This window comes from Phalangium opilio, unplaced genomic scaffold, assembly GCF_054372755.1.
Source record: "Phalangium opilio isolate 3A_F unplaced genomic scaffold, DU_Popi_V2 ptg000360l_1, whole genome shotgun sequence".
In the NCBI taxonomy this organism is placed as follows: domain Eukaryota; kingdom Metazoa; phylum Arthropoda; class Arachnida; order Opiliones; family Phalangiidae; genus Phalangium; species Phalangium opilio.
Window position 1 is genome coordinate 4,014,797 of NW_028324230.1, and position 22,059 is coordinate 4,036,855.

The 22,059-nt window shown below is 36.7% G+C and overlaps 1 long non-coding RNA gene, 8 other non-coding genes and 15 pseudogenes across 9 annotated transcripts; 23 read left to right on the forward strand and 1 right to left on the reverse strand.

Annotated features, from left to right (window-relative positions):
• Positions 1-376: 376 nt before the first annotated feature.
• Positions 377-479, forward strand: LOC149602233 (5S ribosomal RNA; annotated as a pseudogene).
• Positions 480-601: 122 nt separating this feature from the next.
• LOC149602234 (5S ribosomal RNA) lies at positions 602-720 on the forward strand (annotated as a pseudogene).
• Positions 721-856: 136 nt separating this feature from the next.
• On the forward strand, positions 857-975 carry LOC149602235 (5S ribosomal RNA; annotated as a pseudogene).
• Positions 976-1,336: 361 nt separating this feature from the next.
• On the forward strand, positions 1,337-1,455 carry LOC149602236 (5S ribosomal RNA; annotated as a pseudogene).
• A 453-nt stretch (positions 1,456-1,908) lies between these two features.
• Positions 1,909-2,027, forward strand: LOC149602237 (5S ribosomal RNA; annotated as a pseudogene).
• Positions 2,028-2,164: 137 nt separating this feature from the next.
• LOC149602238 (5S ribosomal RNA) lies at positions 2,165-2,267 on the forward strand (annotated as a pseudogene).
• A 122-nt stretch (positions 2,268-2,389) lies between these two features.
• On the forward strand, positions 2,390-2,508 carry LOC149602239 (5S ribosomal RNA; annotated as a pseudogene).
• A 454-nt stretch (positions 2,509-2,962) lies between these two features.
• Positions 2,963-3,081, forward strand: LOC149602240 (5S ribosomal RNA; annotated as a pseudogene).
• Positions 3,082-3,442: 361 nt separating this feature from the next.
• On the forward strand, positions 3,443-3,561 carry LOC149602241 (5S ribosomal RNA). The gene has a single exon (XR_016379154.1). It is a non-coding gene; the product is annotated as a 5S ribosomal RNA (ribosomal RNA).
• Positions 3,562-9,942: 6,381 nt separating this feature from the next.
• Positions 9,943-12,317, reverse strand: LOC149602242 (uncharacterized). The gene is made up of 2 exons (XR_016377871.1): positions 11,564-12,317; positions 9,943-11,245 (listed from the first exon to the last, which is right to left on the reverse strand). It is a non-coding gene; the product is annotated as an uncharacterized LOC149602242 (long non-coding RNA).
• Positions 12,318-13,726: 1,409 nt separating this feature from the next.
• Positions 13,727-13,829, forward strand: LOC149602243 (5S ribosomal RNA; annotated as a pseudogene).
• Positions 13,830-13,951: 122 nt separating this feature from the next.
• Positions 13,952-14,070, forward strand: LOC149602244 (5S ribosomal RNA; annotated as a pseudogene).
• Positions 14,071-14,206: 136 nt separating this feature from the next.
• On the forward strand, positions 14,207-14,325 carry LOC149602245 (5S ribosomal RNA; annotated as a pseudogene).
• Positions 14,326-14,460: 135 nt separating this feature from the next.
• Positions 14,461-14,563, forward strand: LOC149602246 (5S ribosomal RNA; annotated as a pseudogene).
• Positions 14,564-14,685: 122 nt separating this feature from the next.
• Positions 14,686-14,804, forward strand: LOC149602247 (5S ribosomal RNA; annotated as a pseudogene).
• A 454-nt stretch (positions 14,805-15,258) lies between these two features.
• On the forward strand, positions 15,259-15,377 carry LOC149602248 (5S ribosomal RNA; annotated as a pseudogene).
• Positions 15,378-15,514: 137 nt separating this feature from the next.
• On the forward strand, positions 15,515-15,617 carry LOC149602249 (5S ribosomal RNA; annotated as a pseudogene).
• A 3,607-nt stretch (positions 15,618-19,224) lies between these two features.
• On the forward strand, positions 19,225-19,297 carry TRNAT-CGU (transfer RNA threonine (anticodon CGU)). The gene has a single exon. It is a non-coding gene; the product is annotated as a tRNA-Thr (tRNA).
• A 167-nt stretch (positions 19,298-19,464) lies between these two features.
• TRNAK-UUU (transfer RNA lysine (anticodon UUU)) lies at positions 19,465-19,537 on the forward strand. Its single transcript has one exon. It is a non-coding gene; the product is annotated as a tRNA-Lys (tRNA).
• Positions 19,538-19,669: 132 nt separating this feature from the next.
• On the forward strand, positions 19,670-19,742 carry TRNAT-CGU (transfer RNA threonine (anticodon CGU)). Its single transcript has one exon. It is a non-coding gene; the product is annotated as a tRNA-Thr (tRNA).
• A 167-nt stretch (positions 19,743-19,909) lies between these two features.
• Positions 19,910-19,982, forward strand: TRNAT-CGU (transfer RNA threonine (anticodon CGU)). Its single transcript has one exon. It is a non-coding gene; the product is annotated as a tRNA-Thr (tRNA).
• Positions 19,983-20,149: 167 nt separating this feature from the next.
• TRNAT-GGU (transfer RNA threonine (anticodon GGU)) lies at positions 20,150-20,222 on the forward strand. Its single transcript has one exon. It is a non-coding gene; the product is annotated as a tRNA-Thr (tRNA).
• An 816-nt stretch (positions 20,223-21,038) lies between these two features.
• TRNAT-CGU (transfer RNA threonine (anticodon CGU)) lies at positions 21,039-21,111 on the forward strand. The gene has a single exon. It is a non-coding gene; the product is annotated as a tRNA-Thr (tRNA).
• Positions 21,112-21,278: 167 nt separating this feature from the next.
• Positions 21,279-21,351, forward strand: TRNAT-GGU (transfer RNA threonine (anticodon GGU)). Its single transcript has one exon. It is a non-coding gene; the product is annotated as a tRNA-Thr (tRNA).
• Positions 21,352-22,059: the final 708 nt, after the last annotated feature.

Here is a 22,059-nt window from a genome sequence, read left to right on the forward strand (position 1 = left end):
AACGAAGACAAAAAGATGGTGGTGATTAGAAGCCAGTAAGTACAGACTGGTGTCCGTGTGGGATGGACAAAGAAAAGAAGATGGTGGTGTGAGAACTCAAGTAGAGGAGCCATTTCCGTGACTGTGAAAGCAGTTCGGAAATGGCGAACACGTTTGCTCCGATTTGGAAACTGCGAACGCGGTCACGTGGGTGTAACAACAGACACACACACACACAGACAGACACACAGACACACACGATCGTTACAGAACCTCTCCGTGACATACGTCACTCGGAGAGGTAAAAAGCAAACATGTTTTTTTTGTTATTGTTTTAAAATGATGAAGGTTAATTTGTCTCACTTAATTTAAATTCGAATTATTAACTAGCACTCTCGGCAACGGCCATATCACGCTGAATACACCGGTTCTCGTCCGATAACCGAAGTTAAGCAGCGTCGAGCGCATACAGTACTTGGGAATACTGCGTGCCGTTGGCTTTTTCACTTTTGTTTCCTCTTTCAAATTCCACCAAATATGAAAAAAGCAAACATATCTTCTTTTTGTTATTGTTTTATAAAGATGAAAGTTAATTAAATTAAAATTATTAACTAGCACTCTCGGCAACGGCCATATCACGCTGAATACACCGGTTCTCGTCCGATAGCCGAAGTTAAGCAGCGTCGAGCGCAGTCACTACCTGGGAGGGAGACCACTAAGGAACACTGCGTGCCGTTGGCTTTTTCACTTTTTTTCCTCTTTTAAATTTTAATAGATATGAAAAAAGCAAACATGTTTTCATTTTGTTATTGTTTTAAAATGATGAAGGTTAATTTGTCTCACTTAATTTAAATTCGAATTATTAACTAGCACTCTCGGCAACGACCATATCACGCTGAATACACCGGTTCTCGTCCGTTCACCGAAGTTAAGCAGCGTCGAGCGCAGTCACTACCTGGGAGGGAGACCACTAAGGAACACTGCGTGCCGTTGGCTTTTTCACTTTTTTTCCCTCTTTTAAATTTTAATAGATATAAAAAAAGCAAACATGTTTTTTTTTGTTATTGTTTTAAAAAGATGAAGATTAATTTGTCTCACTTAATTTAAATTCGAATTATTAACTAGCACTCTCGGCAACGGCCATATCACGCTGAAAACACCGGTTCACGTCCGATCAACGAAGTTAAGCAGCGTCGAGCGCATACAGTACTTGGATATACTGCGTGCCGTTGGCTTTTTCACTTTTGTTTCCTCTTTTAAATTGCAAAAGATATGAAAAAAGCAAACGTATCTTCTATTTGTTATTGTTTTATAAAGATGAAGGTTAATTAAATTCAAATTATTAACTAGCACTCTCGGCAACGGCCATATCACACTGAATACACCGGTTCTCGTCCGATAACCGAAGTTAAGCAGCGTCGAGCGCAGTCAGTACTTGGGAGGGCGACCACTTAGGAACACTGCGTGCCGTTAGCTTTTTCACTTTTTTTTCCTCTTTTAAATTCCAATAGATATGAAAAAAGCAAACATATTTTCTTTTTGTTATTGTTTTAAAAAGATGAAGGTTAATTTGTCTCACTTAATTTAAATTCGAATTATTATCTAGCACTCTCTGCAACGGCCATATCACGCTGAGAACACCGGTTCTCGTCCGACCGCCGACGTTAGCAGCGTCGAGCGCAGTCAGTACTTGGGAATACTGCGTGCAACGGCCATATCACGCTGAAAACACCGGTTCTCGTCCGATCACCGAAGTTAAGCAGCGTCGAGAGCATACAGTACTTGGGAATACTGCGTGCCGTTGGCTTTTTCACTTTTGTTTCCTCTTTCAAATTCCACCAGATATGAAAAAAGCAAACATATCTTCTTTTTGTAATTGTTTTATAAAGATGAAAGTTAATTTAATTCAAATTATTAACTAGCACTCTCGGCAAAGCCCATAACACGCTGAATACACCGGTTCTCGTCCGATCACCGAAGTTAAGCAGCGTCGAGCGCAGACAGTACTTGGGAGGGAGACCACTTAGGAACACTGCGTGCCGTTGGCTTTTTCGTTTTTTTTTCCCTCTTTTAAATTTTAATAGATATGAAAAAAGCAAACAGGTTTTTTTTTGTTATTGTTTTAAAAAGATGAAGGTCAAATTGTCTCACTTAATTTAAATTCGAATTATTATCTAGCACTCTAGGCAACGGCCATATCACGCTGAAAACACCGGTTCTCGTCCGATCACCGAAGTTAAGCAGCGTCGAGCGCATACAGTACTTGGGAATACTGCGTGCCGTTGGCTTTTTCACTTTTGTTTCCTCTTTTAAATTCCACCAGATATGAAAAAAGCAAACGTATATTCTTTTTGTTATTGTTTTATAAAGATGAAGGTTAATTAAATTCAAATTATTAACTAGCACTCTCGGCAACGGCCATATCACGCTGAATACACCGATTCTCGTCCGATAACCGAAGTTAAGCAGCGTCGAGCGCAGTCAGTACTTGGGAGGGCGACCACTTAGGAACACTGCGTGCCGTTAGCTTTTTCACTTTTTTTTTCCTCTTTTAAATTCCAATAGATATGAAAAAAGCAAACATATTTTCTTTTTGTTATTGTTTTAAAAAGATGAAGGTTAATTTGTCTCACTTAATTTAAATTCGAATTATTATCTAGCACTCTCGGCAACGGCCATATCACGCTGAGAACACCGGTTCTCGTCCAACCGCCGACGTTAGCAGCGTCGAGCGCAGTCAGTACTTGGGAATACTGCGTGCAACGGCCATATCACGCTGAAAACACCGGTTCTCGTCCGATCACCGAAGTTAAGCAGCGTCGAGAGCATACAGTACTTGGGAATACTGCGTGCCGTTGGCTTTTTCACTTTTGTTTCCTCTTTCAAATTCCACCAGATATGAAAAAAGCAAACATATCTTCTTTTTGTTATTGTTTTATAAAGATGAAAGTTAATTTAATTCAAATTATTAACTAGCACTCTCGGCAAAGCCCATAACACGCTGAATACACCGGTTCTCGTCCGATTACCGAAGTTAAGCAGCGTCGAGCGCAGTCAGTACTTGGGAGGGAGACCATTTAGGAACACTGCGTGCCGTTGGCTTTTTCGTTTTTTTTTCCTCTTTTAAATTTTAATAGATATGAAAAAAGCAAACAGGTTTTTTTTTGTTATTGTTTTAAAAAGATGATGGTTAATTTGTCTCACTTAATTTAAATTCGAATTATTATCTTGCACTCTCGGCAACGGCCATATCACGCTGAAAACACCGGTTCTCGTCCTACCACCGAAGTTAAGCAGCGTCGAGCGCAGTCAGTACTTCGAAACTCTGCGTGCCGTTGGCTTTTTCACTTTCGTTTCCTCTTTTAAATTCCATCAGATATGAAAAAAGCAATCATATCTTCTTTTTGTTATTGTTTTATAAAGATGAAGGTTAATTAAATTCAAATTATTAAATAGCACTCTCGGCAACGGCCATATCGCGCTGAAAACACCGGTTCTCGTCCGATCACCGAAGATAAGCAGCGTCGAGCGCAGTCAGTACTTGGGAGGGAGACCACTTAGGAACACTGCGTGCCGTTGGCTTTTTCACTTTTTTTTTCCTCTTTTAAATTTTAATAGATATGAAACAAGTTGGGAAAACCAAAATATTACCTCTCCGAGTCAAGAGGTCTACTACTACAAACTTATTTACCTAGATATGGAATTATTTCACTTTTTTGAAGTAAAAATTTACGAAATATTGAAGCAGTATTCCAAACGTAGCGAATGTACAGTAAAGCAGACGACATTTCACATCGAATAAGGATAAATCTTGGTTACATGGAAATCAGTTAATGGGGAAAAGAACAGGAAATGAAGTCTACGCTTCAGTTGTTTACCCTATATTCTGATAGCTACATTCACAACTGGTTTGCAGTGTAAACACTATCGTCTCGTCTCACCTCAACAATATTCTTAGTTTGCCAACATGAATGTTAACGTTAAATAACACCAAAACTAAATTGTAGCTAGACGCACTAATAGTCAATGCGCACCATAAAGAGAATAATAAGTCTGTAGCTACTACCAGTTTACCATAAGCCCTTTTACTAATCTAATTGCCACCATGATCTTTTCTTCTATTATAAAATCTTAACCTGATTAGTCAAAAATGTCTTGATTAGAATCAAGTCCTAAAAAGTATCGATAAGACTGAGGTTATCACTTGACTGAAGGATCAGATATTAACTTTTCTTTTTAATTGAAACTTAAAGGCATGCTTAAGAAAAAACAACGTTCCATTACCGTTTTCCGTTGAAATAACTTATTTTACAGGTAATCAATTTCAAAAATTTACTTATCTCGGGTTTTCGGGCACAATTCCATTCCCCCAAAACATTTTATCATTACATTAATTACTTTTGAGAGAGTACGTGTATGACATTGAGTTTTAAAAGGTTCCCTCATTTGTGCCCGGCATGCTTCGCAGTGGATACGTTTTAAAACAATGGCGGAAAATTAAGTAGGGACAGTTAGATTTTTACTCGTGGTTATGCAAAATGATGTAATGTCTAGTGTACTTCAGTCAACAGTCATACTGTTCATTCTCATAGCTCAGGACATGATTAATGCTGCTCACTATTTCTCTCTCTAGTTTCAAACAATGGTTAGAGACCATTCAGTGCCGCAGGTCGCACATGAATATATTTCAACTACAGTTTACATCAATTCTCCGTGGTCGTACTATTAGAGGGTTAAGCACTAATTTGTTCAGAACATGTCTCGAAAGTGTGCTTGTTATAAGTTTTTAAAGCAGTGTTGCCAATGTGTGGGTAATTTCCCACATCGTGGGAGATTTAGGTTTGGTTTTAGGCTCTGTGGGGAAAAAGTAATATTTTTCCGAAATCAATCAAATGTCGGAATTTTCCTGTTCAAGGGTTAATAGTGCAAAATTTTCAAAAATGCACTAATTTTAACTGCACAGTTAAAATAAGTGCATTTTCGAAAATTTTATTCGGTTTAATAATTTCAAGCGACATTTTGAAATAAATTCGGTGATTTTAAGTTTGGCACTGAAAAAAAGAAAGCATATTTTAAGAATTTTAAAGCTTTAAAGCATTTGTACATATTGTCAAAGCCATGCGGAGTGATATTCCATATTAAACTTAGTATGATAAAATAGTCCAGATAAATATGACTGTAAAAAAGGGGGTGTGGGAAATGCGGCAAATTTTTAAAATGGAAGTGGGAACATCCACTTTCTAACATTAGCAACACTGATTTGAAGGTTTTGGTCATGGCTAAACAGACCGCTCATTCAGTTTTTTATTGTTTTAAAGCTTATTTTGACACGTTATCTCTCAAAAGTAATTAATGTAATGATAAAATGTTTTGGGGGAATGGAATTGTGCCCGAAAACCCGAGATAAGTAAATTTTTGAAATTGATTACCTGTAAAATAAGTTATTTCAACGGAAAACGGTAATGGAACGTTGTTTTTTCTTAAGCATGCCTTTAAGTTTCAATTAAAAAGAAAAGTTAATATCTGATCCTTCAGTCAAGTGATAACCTCAGTCTTATCGATACTTTTTAGGACTTGATTCTAATCAAGACATTTTTGACTAATATCTGTTCCTTCAGTCTTCATTTTAATTAAGATTGTTAAGAAACTGTTTTACATTTTCAAAATCTACACTAAGCAGAAACATATATAAAAGCGACCGTAACTTTAGCTCAATCAGTCATTTATTTATAATGATACTCCAAAAAATAAAAACGTAACTCATTGAAAGTTTGTATTCTTATTGTAATTAACATAATACAATTTTTTACAACCCTTTATTGAAACGCGGGGCGCTCCCCTAAAAATTCCACAAATCGAACCAAATTGACAGTTTTACACAATTTTTTAAGACGCTGATTTATGTCTGTTTAACCTTTAGCTCAAACTTTTCATAAGCCCAATATGAAATTCGGATATCCTTAAAACTTCTCAAAGACGATCCAAGATTATCAATTTCGAACTTTTTTGTAGCATTAACTAAAGGCCCGTTCAGACGACACTCTTTTTCTCGCTACGCTCGCTGTGCTGAGCTCATCAGATTTTCTGGCTTCACCAGCCTCTAGAAAATGCACTGTTCACACGGTCAAAATTTTCTCATTCTTGATCTCGGGAAAGCGAGAAAAAAAGTTGAAAAAATTCAACTTTTTTTTCTCTCTTTGCTCGGCACAGCCAATAGAGTGCTTCCGAAATGACGTCATTCTTTGTTGTGTAGTCTGCTACTCTGTGGAAATGTGTTTTCTTCGGTTTCGCTGGTTCGAATCCCTTGAAATTTTAATGAGATATATATTGAAGGGTTATAAATTATCGTGTGCAAAGTTTTAAAACGAATATTTCTTTTCTTAAAAAAGGTTTAAATTATGCATATATAAAACTTTAATGAATTTTTTGGAAAACAACTAATCGTTTTAAAACTTTGCACGATAATTTAAAATCCTTATCAGTAAAATTTTAAGGGATTCGGACTAGTGAAACCGAAGAAAACACATTTCTACAAAGTAGCAGACTACACAACAAAGAATAACGTCATTTCGGAAGCACTCTATTGGCTGTGCCGAGCAAAGAGAGAAAAAAAGTTGAATTTTTTCAACTTTTTTTCTCGCTTTCCCGAGATCAAGAATGAGAAAATTTTGACCGTGTGAACAGTGCATTTTCTAGAGGCTGGTGAAGCCAGAAAATCTGATGAGCTCAGCACAGCGAGCGTAGCGAGAAAAAGAGTGTCGTCTGAACGGGCCTTAACGTCTGTTTGATATTAAGCTTATAAACCTTAAACACAATATAGTCAGGGCAATGAAGACTCAATTTATAAGGGCTACCCTAAAAGTCCACAAAGGTGATCCAAGATTGTTAAAAATACGCCTAAAAAGTGCCCTCTTCAAAATATGTAGCCGGGGAAAAGAGAGCGTGATCGAGTGGGCTATGCTAGTGGGTATTTTGGTAGTAAGTAACGGGGGTTGGGACTCCAGGCATAGCCCGCTCCATCACGCACTCGACAACGCAAAGCAACTCGCGCCAGCGTGGGAAATAAGGCGGTAACACAGGGCAAATGACGAGTTTAAAAATTGCCTGGTACAGTTCAAAAATTAAATCGGAGGGGGGTCAGTGGTCCACGAGACTACTAAAAAATTCAAGGGTAACCAGAGTCCACACATTAAAATTCTAATACTTTAATTATCCACTTCCTTAGCTTAGCAGACGACGTGCTCTGGCCAATGGTCAGGGACCAGTTTATTTATTCCAAGTCAGGAGGGTCTCTGGCCTAATGTCCAGTTTAAAAAAATCCTTATTTCCCACCCTGACTCGCGCTATAGCGCAAGCAGCTTGCGACGTGTTGCGCGTGATCGAGTAGGCTATGGTCCGGTCAAAAGAAATCTTCAGATCAGCGTTGCAAATAAGGCGGTGGCACCGGGAAAATGACCAGTTTAAAAATTAAATCGGAGGGTGAGCAGTGGTCCACACGACCATAATGGAAATTCTAGGGTAACCAGGGTCCAGACATTATCTCAACTATTTTAATTACCCACTTCTTTAGTTTAGCAGACGCCGCGCCCTGGTCAATGGTCATGGACCAGTTTATTTATTTATTCCTGGGCAGGGGGTCGCTGGCCCAATGTCTAGTTTTAAAAAAATTCCTATTTCCCACCCTGATTCAGTTGGGAGTCCTGGAGCTCCTAAAGTCCAGAGATGCATATGACAAGGATTCATTTCTCATAAGCGAGAATGGCCAACTCTGTTGTGTAAGAGACAGCCTGACAGCCTGGTATTTTTTTACTTCTAATAGCGTTTTCCTTATAGCGATTTCCACTGACTGCTCGCGGAGCGCTCCCATGGAGCTATATAAATGGGAGAAGTAGTTCTCGGCTTCGTTAAAGACTGTTTATGCTAAATCAGGGTCTCCTATATTTATTGCTCCATGGGAGCGCTCCGAGGGAGTTGTCCCATTACGCCGAATCCCGTTAAACCGAAATCCCAATAAATCGAATCCCGTTAAACCGATTCCCAATAAATCGAAATTTTAAGTATTGCTTTTCTCAATCAAGCCCGTTGGGCGGTTTCTGTCTATTGGGAATTTTTTATCAGAAATGTTATCTGTTGTTAGTGTTTTATAATTCTTCGTCAAAAGTTAATTAAGCAATGGTGGTTTCCGTCTCACCGTGGCCTAGTGGAAGAGTATCGGACCATCAATCGACAGACCCTGGATCGAATCCTCGAAAGGAAAAGTAAGTTTCGTAATACTAACATTCGTGTGTTTGCATACTAAAGTCATTATAAACTAAATTAGTTGCATCTGCCTTACGGTTAGGTTAGGTTAGGTTAGGTTAGGTTAGGTTAGGTTAGGTTAGGTTAGGTTAGGTTAGGTTAGGTTAGGTTAGGTTAGGTTAGCTTAGGTTAGGTTAGGTTAGCTTAGGTTAGGTTAGCTTAGCTTAGGTTAGGTTAGGTTAGGTTAGGTTAGGTTAGGTTTGGTTTGGTTCCAATAATTCGTTGACACCTTTGCCAAAATGTGCTCCTTTTAATTAGCTACCACCTTTTCCAAAATATTCTCCCTTTAAATAGCTACCACCTTTTCCAAAACATTCTCCTATTAATTAGCTGCCACCTTTTCCAAAAGATTTTCCTATTAATTAGCTGCCACCTTTTTCAAAATATTCTCCTACTAATTAGCTGCAACCTTTTCCAAAACATTCTCCTACTAATTAGCTACAACATTTTCCAAAATATTCTCCTTTTAACTAGCTACCACCTTTTCCAAAATATTCTCCTTTTAATTAGCTGCCACCTTTTCCAAAATATTCTTCTATTAATTAGCTGCCACCTTTTCCAAAATATTCTTCTATTAATTAGCTGCCACCTTTTCCAAAATATTTTCCTATTAATTAGCTGCAACCTTTTCCAAAACATTCTCCTACTAATTAGCTGCCACATTTTCCAAAAGATTCTTCTTTTAATTAGCTACCACCTTTTCTAAAATATTCTCCTATTAATTAGCTGCCACCTTTTCCAAAAGATTTTCCTATTAATTAGCTGCCACCTTTTCCAAAAGATTTTCCTATTAATTAGCTTCCACCTTTTCCAAAATATTCTCTAATTAATTATCTGACATCTTTTCCAAAATATTTCTATTATTGCTAATAAATTGTTAAGCTTAAATAAATATCCTTTATGAATATACAAGAAGCCTCTCTTGTTAGCAATCCGCTCCATGTTTCACATAGATTTAAAATTGAGCATTGAAAATCATCTCCTTATATAGCGTACAAAAATTCAATTTTAGACATAACCATAAACATTTTTGTGTGGTTGTTCAAAAAAAAAACACGATTTTTATTTCAGAATATAACCAGCTTAAAAAATATATTTAAGACATTGAAATGCCAATCTTAAGAAAAAGAACCCGCCAAAGTATGAAAATTAACCCGCACATTTGGCGTTTTCGGTCCAATGGGATTCGGTTCAATGGGACATTCGATCTAATGGGATTCGGTCTAATGGGACTTTCGATCCAACGGGATTCGGTCTAATGGGACGGGAGCGCTCCGAGAGCAGTAAGTGGAATTCGCTATTAGGGTCCTCGCGGAGCGCTCCCATGGAGGAATAAAATTAGGAGATCCTATGCTTCAAAAACAGTCTTTAACGAAGCTGGAAACTACTACTACCATTTTTATTGCTCCTTGGGAGCGCTCCGCGAGGACCCAAAGGAAAACGCTATAAGTCAGCTGGGTTTTCACCTTATGAGAACAATTAATTATGTGTCTCTTTGATATTTAGCTCTGATAATTTCAGAAACTTAATAAAAAGTAGTGTTATGTATTTAACCAGAATTTATTTTATTGAAATTTATTAATAATTATTTAATTAAAAAAAATTGTAATACTATTTTAAGAGCTCGACATTTTCTATCCATTATCCACAAATTAGTAATTAATTTGAATGAAAAATAGGTGGATATCTTTTATTAATTGGGAAATAATGCACACACTTTACATTTAAATTTTAGAAGTCAATTTATTATTTACTTTGTGTATATAATATTCAGCATTATTTTCACTAAGGAAATAAACTAATTACCTACGACTACGAGGAATTAACTAGTATATATATGTTTAAAATTATAATTTAATCGTTTCAAAACTAATATGGTTTTGAACCGGTTTTTGTGATTTAGTTATTAAAATTTGTGATTATCGATTGGTCAATATTGAAAATCAACCAATGGTGGAACTAATTTTTTTAAACTCAATGAAACTGAAATATCAATGAATCATCTACTGAAAGAGGTATTAACCTATTTTTTTTTAATTCAAAATAAGGTAAATAAGAAGAGAATATTTTTTTAATTTTGGTCAAATTTAGATATTCGGTAATCGAGTTGATATTTATAAAGCCCTTTTTGCTCATGTCTATTTTAAACTTTAATCACAGATTTCGCTTACCATTTTACAAGCATAATAAACACTACTGAAGGGCGCAAATCTATCTGTGATCGGTAATGGTGACCAATATAGCAATTTGCCCAATTAATCAGTTTGAACTTCATTTGCACATTTCTATTCGTTAATTTGAAATGTTGCGAGAAATTTGAATGGAATATTAGTAGATATCTCTTTCAGTAGATAATTTTTGATGTTGATATTTAAGATTCATTGAGTTAAAAAAATTGGTATTGGTATTTCAAGTAAGCTTAGATATCAACATCGGTGAATTTACGATATGGGCTTATGATGTTAGTCTGTTTATAAGATTAAGTCGTTACTTTAAGTGTCACTAGACAGTATCTACCTCCAAAATCGAGAGTTAGTAACTTTATAACCATCTCCTAGTCAGAGGATATCCGAGGGTCAATTTCTTATATCATTGACTGACGAAGGCTCACTATAGCTTAGTCAACTTTTGGCAAGGCCTAATACCGTTTTTGCATGACTGTCGCCGTCAAATTCCTTTTAAAGCATAGATCATTAGATCATATAGTATCCACCCTTGATTTTCATTACGCAACACACGTTGGATTCGTAAACCTCGACGTGCACCACGATTAGAAGCATTAAAATGCAAAAACAACACACTGACCGCATACATTTTTGGTAAATAACAGAGTCACTCACTACAGCTGTTTTCGGGGGAATCGGGGCTGAACGAGCGACCGAGAGGGCGTAAAAGAAAAAGCCTCCGGCGGCCGGTCTCTTAAAGGGGGTAGTTTCGAGGGAACGAAATTCAAATGCAAGGCGCGTCCCTTCAACAAAAAACATTGAATTCGTTAATACGGACGTTTTAGGCAATTATAATATTGAAATTTTATACAATTAAGTAATATTTAAGAAAACAAAGCACTACTTTCAAAGTCTAAACTTTTAAAGTACGACGATACGAGAAGGCGAAGTAACGGGCAACGAGAAATAAACATTTTTATAAACGGCAAAAATTAACGTTAAGCCAAGGCTTAGCGCAATTTCACCGCCTTAAAAAAAGTGCCAAGTTTACAAATAGATTGTGGGACAATAAAAAGGTGGAAAATTATGAAATTAGGCTTATATTAAAGCTTGAAACCTACTTTATATTATATTTAAAATCCATCCATGAGCAAATCCTCAAAACATATGAAAATGACAACGAAAAAGGACCCACTCTAAAATGTTTTCCCCTTAAAAAAAATGGCGGCCACAAACGGGGTGAAAAAGGGGAAAAGAGCTATTAAAGCAGTCTTATCTCACTATCGATAGGCCATTTCAACCAAAAGGCATTAAGAATAAACAATCGGATTATTATGAGGCAACTATACGTAAAAAAAGGCCAATATTGGTCGCGCTGATATCTACTAATAAAACAGTGTATCCATGCTAAAATATCGCAGATTGGGGTAGTTTTTAAAATTTTAAATTAAACATACTTAAAATTAATTTTTCTCAAAAACCTTAAAAATGGTCCTAGAAAAAGGTTTAAATTTTGATATAAAACCGTTCCCAAACGTAACAAACGAATATTTCATTTCAAAAGGGTGGCGACAAAATGGCTAAATTTGAAAAAAACTCCATGTTATTTCTATGGGAAAATTTAACTTTTTCACCAAAAGGGCTGATTAATTTTATGGAAATGAAAACCACCCTTAGCAACTTTATTTTTTATACAATAAACTAATGGGTGGATCTTCTTGAAATTTTAACCACATATTGAGGGCCCGAATTGTAGTTCTGTGGAATTTTTTCAAAGCAGTTAATACGATACAAAAAAAGTTATAACCAATCAAAAAACCATCCTTATACATTGAAGTCGGTATGAGGTCTTATCTAAGAGAGCTATCGCTCTCCTAGAATTATTTAATAGTGTATTTAACTTTTACTCTGAACCGTTAATGTCTCTTCATTTCAGACACGAAAATCAAAGCCAAAAGTTTACTTCACCTCAGGCCTCAATTATTTACTCTTTGTTTCACTAAGACTATTGCGAATAACGCTTGTTATACCCGCCGGAGTCTAGGTCTTAGTTTTCTTCATGAAATCACTAAACCAAGGATTATTCTATATACAGATGTAGTATAGCTTAAGTAATAAATTAACAGCCATTTCAAATAACAATATTAAAAAAATCTTTGGAATATCAAAATGAAACAGAGTTTTAAAGCCACAAAAGTACTAAATGCATCATAATTACGAAAAATACTTCCACATATTCACTTTATATTATGGAAAAAGGGAATATTAAGGTTCTGTATGATTTCTTAACACATCAACACAAGGCTAACTGCTAACGCGACGCACTAGTGTAACAATGGACGGACACACACAGACAAAAACATAAGCTGCTTTTTAACTCTTTCCGTATTAATTTTGAGTTGAGAAACAAGATTATCTTAAATATTAAAATAAATATAATTAGTATTAAATATTTTCTTCGTCAGTTGTTTGCCTTATTGAGCGTTACATCGTTTTGATAAAGAACAATTAAACATTCTTCAGAGACCTGACTAATATTGGCGTTTGAAATGAGGCATACGCCGGTTGCTTCGCCTTGCTCAAATAGGTAGTATATAAGGGTGTCGAACTACACTTCAAAGCAAGAACAACCGCAATTGCGAAAACCTTTGGTGGACAACCCACTCTAGGGAGGCTAGACGTTTCTCGTAACCCTAGCTGATCGCCGCGAATGTCTTAAACCAAACGATGACGATGGAGTTCGAAGCCAATGAGACAGATTGGTGTCTATGTGGAATAGACGGAAGACCAGTAGATGGTGGTGTTTAGAAGCCAGTATGCACAGACTGGTGTCCAAGTGGGATGGACAAAGACCAGAAGATGGTGGTGATTAGAAGCCAGTATATACAGACTGGTGTCCATGTGGGATGAACGAAGACAAAAAGATGGTGGTGATTAGAAGCCAGTAAGTACAGACTGGTGTCCGTGTGGGATGGACAAAGAAAAGAAGATGGTGGTGTGAGAACTCAAGTAGAGGAGCCATTTCCGTGACTGTGAAAGCAGTTCGGAAATGGCGAACACGTTTGCTCCGATTTGGAAACTGCGAACGCGGTCACGTGGGTGTAACAACAGACACACACACACACACAGACACACAGACACACACGATCGTTACAGAACCTCTCCGTGACATACGTCACTCGGAGAGGTAAAAAGCAAACATGTTTTTTTTTGTTATTGTTTTAAAATGATGAAGGTTAATTTGTCTCACTTAATTTAAATTCGAATTATTAACTAGCACTCTCGGCAACGGCCATATCACGCTGAATACACCGGTTCTCGTCCGATAACCGAAGTTAAGCAGCGTCGAGCGCATACAGTACTTGGGAATACTGCGTGCCGTTGGCTTTTTCACTTTTGTTTCCTCTTTCAAATTCCACCAAATATGAAAAAAGCAAACATATCTTCTTTTTGTTATTGTTTTATAAAGATGAAAGTTAATTAAATTAAAATTATTAACTAGCACTCTCGGCAACGGCCATATCACGCTGAATACACCGGTTCTCGTCCGATAGCCGAAGTTAAGCAGCGTCGAGCGCAGTCACTACCTGGGAGGGAGACCACTAAGGAACACTGCGTGCCGTTGGCTTTTTCACTTTTTTTCCTCTTTTAAATTTTAATAGATATGAAAAAAGCAAACATATTTTCTTTTTGTTATTGTTTTAAAAAGATGAAGGTTAATTTGTCTCACTTAATTTAAATTCGAATTATTATCTAGCACTCTCGGCAACGGCCATATCACGCTGAATACACCGGTTCTCGTCCGATAGCCGAAGTTAAGCAGCGTCGAGCGCAGTCACTACCTGGGAGGGAGACCACTAAGGAACACTGCGTGCCGTTGGCTTTTTCACTTTTTTTCCTCTTTTAAATTTTAATTGATATGAAAAAAGCAAACAGGTTTTTTTTTGTTATTGTTTTAAAAAGATGAAGGTCAAATTGTCTCACTTAATTTAAATTCGATTTATTATCTAGCACTCTAGGCAACGGCCATATCACGCTGAAAACACCGGTTCTCGTCCGATCACCGAAGTTAAGCAGCGTCGAGCGCATACAGTACTTGGGAATACTGCGTGCCGTTGGCTTTTTCACTTTTGTTTCCTCTTTTAAATTGCAAAAGATATGAAAAAAGCAAACGTATCTTCTAGTTGTTATTGTTTTATAAAGATGAAGGTTAATTAAATTCAAATTATTAACTAGCACTCTCGGCAACGGCCATATCACACTGAATACACCGGTTCTCGTCCGATAACCGAAGTTAAGCAGCGTCGAGCGCAGTCAGTACTTGGGAGGGCGACCACTTAGGAACACTGCGTGCCGTTAGCTTTTTCACTTTTTTTTTCCTCTTTTAAATTCCAATAGATATGAAAAAAGCAAACATATTTTCTTTTTGTTATTGTTTTAAAAAGATGAAGGTTAATTTGTCTCACTTAATTTAAATTCGAATTATTATCTAGCACTCTCGGCAACGGCCATATCACGCTGAGAACACCGGTTCTCGTCCGACCGCCGACGTTAGCAGCGTCGAGCGCAGTCAGTACTTGGGAATACTGCGTGCAACGGCCATATCACGCTGAAAACACCGGTTCTCGTCCGATCACCGAAGTTAAGCAGCGTCGAGAGCATACAGTACTTGGGAATACTGCGTGCCGTTGGCTTTTTCACTTTTGTTTCCTCTTTCAAATTCCACCAGATATGAAAAAAGCAAACATATCTTCTTTTTGTTATTGTATTATAAAGATGAAAGTTAATTTAAATCAAATTATTAACTAGCACTCTCGGCAAAGCCCATAACACGCTGAATACACCGGTTCTCGTCCGATTACCGAAGTTAAGCAGCGTCGAGCGCAGTCAGTACTTGGGAGGGAGACCACTTAGGAACACTGCGTGCCGTTGGCTTTTTCGTTTTTTTTTCCTCTTTTAAATTTTAATAGATATGAAAAAAGCAAACAGGTTTTTTTATTGTTATTGTTTTAAAAAGATGAAGGTCAAATTGTCTCACTTAATTTAAATTCGAATTATTATCTAGCACTCTAGGCAACGGCCATATCACGCTGAAAACACCGGTTCTCGTCCGATCACCGAAGTTAAGCAGCGTCGAGCGCATACAGTACTTGGGAATACTGCGTGCCGTTGGCTTTTTCACTTTTGTTTCCTCTTTTAAATTCCACCAGATTAGAGGTGAGTGGGCGTGCCAGATATAGCGGGCTCAAGCGACCGCGGGCAGTGTCCCTAAGGGCAACGACCGTTATTCCGAGGGCTAAATTTAAGTTTCACGAGGTTTGTAGGTTACCGATGTGTGCCCGCTGTTGCTGGCGGGCATTGTCCCGTAACTACATGATATACAATGTACAGTTCCACAATGGTGCCTGAAGATTGCATTGAGCAGGCTTGATGACGTTTTAGTTGTTAATCTCTAGATTTTTGACAAAAACTTATGTGCAGGCCTATCGTCGAACATAAACTTATATACAGGCGTTCTTTAGACTATGCGTATATTGCTATACTACGTGAAAGAGACAACTAAAATCGCCAGGCTTCCGCACACGATGTTTACAACTGGCTACCGATTGTATACCAAAATCCCCCCAGCCAAAATCCCCCCGGCCAAAATCCCCCCAAATCATAAGTAACGGACAAAATCCCCCCAATGTAGGACAAAATCCCCCCAAATCATTATAACAAGACAAAATCCCCCCAAATCAATATAACAAGACAAAATCCCCCCAAATCATTATAACAGGACAAAATCCCCCCAAATCATTATAACAAGACAAAATCCCCCCTAATAATTATAACAAGACGTAACATTGTTAAATGATTTATAAAATATTACTAGCCTAACCAAACCTAACCTAACATAACAATAACGTTTTGGAAAAGGCGTAACATTGTTAAATGATTTGTAAAATACTACTAACCTAACATAACAGTAATGTTTTGGAAAAGGCATATTATTTGATAAGTCAATGATGCTAAACATTTATATTTTGGAAAAGGCCTAACATTGTTAAATGATTTATAAAATATTATTTGAGAAGTCGGTAGGATTTCGGTATGAGGTCAAAAATCATTTTAGAGCAAAATCAAGCACACCATTCGATAGAGCGTAAAATTTAGATCTAAAATATTCCCCGCTTTTTTCAAATTTCCAAAAAAAAACCAAAAACATTTTTTGCAGTATAGGTGAACAAGGTCAAAAACAGTGTGGAAAACATCAGAGGGCCAATAATTTGGCACCTTTTCCAACCTAACCTGACCTAACCTAACCTGACCTAACCAAACCTAACTAAACCTAACCTAACCTAACCTAACCCAACCCGACGTAACCCAACCTAACCTAACCTAACCTAACCCAACCTAACCTAACCTAACCTAACCTGACCTAACCTAACCCAACCTAACCTAACCTAACCTAACCTAACCTAACCTAACCTAACCTAACCTAACCTGACCTAACCTAACCCGACCTAACCTAACCTAACCTAACCTAACCTAACCTAACCTATTCGGCCTCTTAAGTGAAAATGAACCCTAACGTTAAACATCAATATTTTGGAAAAGGTGGCAATTCTTATGGGGGATAAGACTTTTTTTTTTTGGAAATTTGAAAAAAGCGGCGGCCATTTTAGATCTAAATTTTACGCTCTATCGAATGGTGTGCTTGATTTTGCTCTAAAATGATTTTTGACCTTATTCACTCATACCGAAATTGTACCGAGAACTCAATGAAGCATAACATCAATATTTTGGAAAAGGCGTAACGTTGTTAAATGATTTATAAAATATTACTAACCTAACCTAACCAAACCTAACCTAACCTAACATAACAGTAATGTTTTGGAAAAGGCATATTATTAGGGAAGTCAATGAAGCTAAACATCAATATTTTAGAAAAGGCGTAACATTGTTAAATGATTTATAAAATATTACTAGCCTCACCAAACCTAACCTAACATAACAGTAACGTTTTGGAAAAGGCGTAGCATTGTTAAATGATTTTTAAAATATTACTAACCTAACTTAACCAAACCTAACCTAACATAACAGTAATGATTTGGAAAAGGCATATTATTTGAGAAGTCAATGAAGCTAAACATCAAAATTTTGGAAAAGGCGTAACATTGTTAAATGATTTATAAAATATTACTAACCTAATCTAACCTATCCTAACCAAACCTAACCGTTAAATATCATTTGGAGGGATTTTGTCTTGTTTTAATTATTTGGGGGATTTTGTCTTGTTATAATGATTTGGGGGGATTTTGTCTTGTTATAATGATTTGGGGGGGATTTTGTCTTGTTATAACGATTTGGGGGGATTTTGTCTTGTTATAATGATTTGGGGGGATTTTGTCTTGTTATAATGATTTGGGGGGATATTGTCCTACATTGGGGGGATTTTGTCCGTTACTTATGATTTGGGGGGATTTTGTCCGGGGGGATTTTGGCTGGGGGGATTTTGGGTCACACCCCTGGCTACCAACCACGATAAAAGGACACTATTTTTTGAAACAATACCGTGATGCGTAAGCATCTGTGCAAGGATATTGGCTTTGTCGTGATGGTTTAAGACTAGTAATGCAAGAAAGAAGCTCCGTTTTATAATTATTTCCAAAGAAATTTTATAGAGATTAGGCATTTTTATTTACAAATATTAACTAGGCCTACGCAGATAGTAGTAGTAGTAGATGATTTAAAATAGAATATAGCAAGATTGGATCTAATAGGTTTAAAAAATATGCTATATCAAATTAGGCAAGAATCTAGGGTTATATAAAACAATGTACGAATGTGGACTTTAGACAATTAGATAACGTTTTCGTTTTTGAATGGCAGTCCAGTTTTACAAACGTTATTCAATTAGCATTTTTATATTTCCATAGAGTAAGTAGTACATAAAGTTCGTGTAGTTGTTGTGGCTATGTAGTAAACGCATAGAAGTTCATGCGTGACAACATTTTGCAAACACGACCCAAATGCAGAGTTATTATATTTCAATAATTTCAACAACACGAAGTTTATTAGCGAAATAACTGGCTCCCTATTGATTGTTTTCACTCCTTCTGCCACGTCAATATTAACTATTAGTATCCCGCATTCATAACCAGATATCGTTACTAGTATCTATTAATATGTTTAGACGACGTCCTGCTAACTCTTTGTACGTGACTCACAAAGGTAAATTGTTAGTTTCTAAAGGTAGATATCGACATCCCAGTTATTAAAAACCAAAGAAAAAGCGTGTTAAAGAGATGTTTTATTTAATGCTGTTTTCTATTAGCTGCCAGAAATCGGCCACCACGTAGTAATATTTAAAAGGATACCAGGCTGCCATATAATAAAATTTCATGAAACTCCTTTTGAACTCTAATAAATATACTCAAAGTAAATTACCAAGGCAAAATTGTTTAACGCTGCTGCACTTAACATGATACTATTGCCCATGACTCTTGGCTTTGTCCTTCACAATCTTAAGTCCAACATACGCAACGAGTTCAAAATTGAACCCGCCAAATGTGCCCGCCACATAGGCAACCCACTATCCACGAACGATAGCAGGCTGTGGTATCGTTTCATATTTGGCCCGCGGGCGCGATAACGCATGCCAACATCGGTTTCACACCTTAAGCAGTTTACCTTCCCCTGCTCTGACGTATTATTTCTGATAGGGATTTAAAAGTTCCGATGAGTTAATTTAGTTAAATTACTGGAATATTCAGAATTCATATCGTTTCAGAGCAAGAGCTCCGTGGCTTAGTGGTTAAAGCGCCTGTCTCGTAAACAGGAGATCATGAGTTCAATTGTCGTCGGAGCCTTGCTGTTAAGTCACATGAACTAGATTTCGTAGCTATCAAATTTTGAAAAAATTAAAAATAATAGTTGATTTATATATGCAAATATGCAAACAATAGGGTAAAAGTTGCGACGAGTTAATTGAGTTAATTTACTGAAAATTTCAGCATTAATATCGCTTCAAAGCACGGGCTCCGTGGCTTAGTGGTTAGAGCGCCTGTCTTTTAAACAGGAGATCATGAGTTCGATTCTCGTCGGAGCCTTGCTGTTATGTTACTTGAATTTTTTTTCGTAGCTGTTAAATTTTGAAAAATAAAACAATAGGGTAAAAGTTCCGATGAGTTAATTTAGTTAAATTACTCGAATATTCAGAATTCATATCGTTTCAGAGCAAGAGCTCCGTGGCTTAGTGGTTAAAGCGCCTGTCTCGTAAACAGGAGATCATGAGTTCGATTGTCGTCGGAGCCTTGCTGTTAAGTTACATGAACTAGATTTCGTAGCTATCAAATTTTGAAAAAATTAAAAATAATAGTTGATTTATATATGCATATATGCAAACAATAGGGTAAAAGTTGCGGCGAGTTAATTGAGTTAATTTACTGAAAAATTCAGCATTAATATCGCTTCAAAGCACGGGCTCCGTGGCTTAGTGGTTAAAGCGCCTGTCTCGTAAACAGGAGATCATGAGTTCGATAGTCGTCGGAGCCTTGCTGTTAAGTTACATGAACTAGATCTCGTAGCAATCAAATTTTGAAAAAATTAAAAATAATAGTTGATTTATATATGCATATATGCAAACAATAGGGTAAAAGTTGCGACGAGTTAATTGAGTTAATTTACTGAAAAATTCAGCATTAATATCGCTTCAAAGCAAGGGCTCCGTGGCTTAGTGGTTAAAGCGCCTGTCTGGTAAACAGGAGATCATGAGTTCGATTCTCGTCGGAGCCTTGCTGTTTTGTTACTTGAATTTTTTTTCGTAGCTATTAAATTTTGAAAAATAAAACAATAGGGTAAAAGTTGCGATGAGTAAATTTAGTTAAATTACTCGAATATTCAGAATTCATATCGTTTCAGTGCAAGAGGTCCGTGGCTTAGTGGTTAAAGCGCCTGTCTCGTAAACAGGAGATCATGAGTTAATTGTCGTCGGAGCCTTGCTGTTAAGTCACATGAACTAGATTTCGTAGCTATCAAATTTTGAAAAAATTAAAAATAATAGTTGATTTATATATGCATATATGCAAACAATAGGGTAAAAGTTGCGACGAGTTAATTGAGTTAATTTACTGAAAAATTCAGCATTAATATCGCTTCAAAGCACGGGCTCCGTGGCTTAGTGGTTAAAGCGCCTGTCTTTTAAACAGGAAATCATGAGTTCGATTCTCGTCGGAGCCTTGCTGTTTTGTTACTTGAATTTTTTTTCGTAGCTATTAAATTTTGAAAAATAAAACAATAGGGTAAAAGTTCCGATGAGTAAACTTAGTTAAATTACTCGAATATTCAGAATTCATATCGTTTCAGTGCAAGAGGTCCGTGGCTTAGTGGTTAAAGCGCCTGTCTCGTAAACAGGAGATCATGAGTTCAATTGTCGTCGGAGCCTTGCTGTTAAGTCACATGAACTAGATTTCGTAGCTATCAAATTTTGAAAAAATTAAAAATAATAGTTGATTTATATATGCATATATGCAAACAATAGGGTAAAAGTTGCGGCGAGTTAATTGAGTTAATTTACTGAAAAATTCAGCATTAATATCGCTTCAAAGCACGGGCTCCGTGGCTTAGTGGTTAAAGCGCCTGTCTCGTAAACAGGAGATCATGAGTTCGATAGTCGTCGGAGCCTTGCTGTTAAGTTACATGAACTAGATCTCGTAGCAATCAAATTTTGAAAAAATTAAAAATAATAGTTGATTTATATATGCATATATGCAAACAATAGGGTAAAAGTTGCGACGAGTTAATTGAGTTAATTTACTGAAAAATTCAGCATTAATATCGCTTCAAAGCAAGGGCTCCGTGGCTTAGTGGTTAAAGCGCCTGTCTGGTAAACAGGAGATCATGAGTTCGATTCTCGTCGGAGCCTTGCTGTTTTGTTACTTGAATTTTTTTTCGTAGCTATTAAATTTTGAAAAATAAAACAATAGGGTAAAAGTTGCGATGAGTAAATTTAGTTAAATTACTCGAATATTCAGAATTCATATCGTTTCAGTGCAAGAGGTCCGTGGCTTAGTGGTTAAAGCGCCTGTCTCGTAAACAGGAGATCATGAGTTAATTGTCGTCGGAGCCTTGCTGTTAAGTCACATGAACTAGATTTCGTAGCTATCAAATTTTGAAAAAATTAAAAATAATAGTTGATTTATATATGCATATATGCAAACAATAGGGTAAAAGTTGCGACGAGTTAATTGAGTTAATTTACTGAAAAATTCAGCATTAATATCGCTTCAAAGCACGGGCTCCGTGGCTTAGTGGTTAAAGCGCCTGTCTTTTAAACAGGAAATCATGAGTTCGATTCTCGTCGGAGCCTTGCTGTTTTGTTACTTGAATTTTTTTTCGTAGCTATTAAATTTTGAAAAATAAAACAATAGGGTAAAAGTTCCGATGAGTAAACTTAGTTAAATTACTCGAATATTCAGAATTCATATCGTTTCAGTGCAAGAGGTCCGTGGCTTAGTGGTTAAAGCGCCTGTCTCGTAAACAGGAGATCATGAGTTCAATTGTCGTCGGAGCCTTGCTGTTAAGTCACATGAACTAGATTTCGTAGCTATCAAATTTTGAAAAAATTAAAAAT